This window comes from Mus pahari, chromosome X, assembly GCF_900095145.1.
Source record: "Mus pahari chromosome X, PAHARI_EIJ_v1.1, whole genome shotgun sequence".
Classification (NCBI taxonomy): Eukaryota; Metazoa; Chordata; class Mammalia; order Rodentia; family Muridae; genus Mus; species Mus pahari.
This window is the reverse complement of record NC_034613.1, coordinates 85231444-85232008: the sequence shown is the minus strand read 5'-3', so window position 1 is coordinate 85232008 and position 565 is coordinate 85231444.

Below are 565 nucleotides of genomic sequence, written 5' to 3'. Positions count from 1 at the left end.
GATTCCATTGTTCAGGCAGGAATGAGCCACTCCTCTAAATTCCCGGATATAGAGATAATTGCTTATGAGCAGGAGAGGGCGCCAGCAGCTGAAATAGCAAGGCCTCTTGGAGAAGGCAGCATTGGAGAGAAAGCTGCATGAGTATTAGAGCCAACGGCTCTCCAGTTTTATATCCCACATGATAGTACCATGAGTTTGCCTATATCACCTCTCTTCTCTACAACCACCAAGCTGGTTTTAGCTTTAAGTGAATTGTACAAAATCATGGGATTCACTGCGACATTTTCATAGTGCACACTGATAGTATTGCCCCCTCATTACTCTTCCCACACCTTCCCATTGGTCTTCCTTCCTTCCTCCTACCAATAGTCTCGTTGTATGTTCACTTCTCTTTTCAAAACCCAGATTCTACAGATAAAACATGAGGTATTTGTTTTTCCAAGTCTGGAGTATTTTGTATTTATTTAATCTCATCCATTTTCCTGGTAAAGTGGGGTAATCATGTTTTTTAGAGCTGAATAAAGCTCTCTCTCTCTCTCTCTCTCTCTCTCTCTCTCTCTCTCTC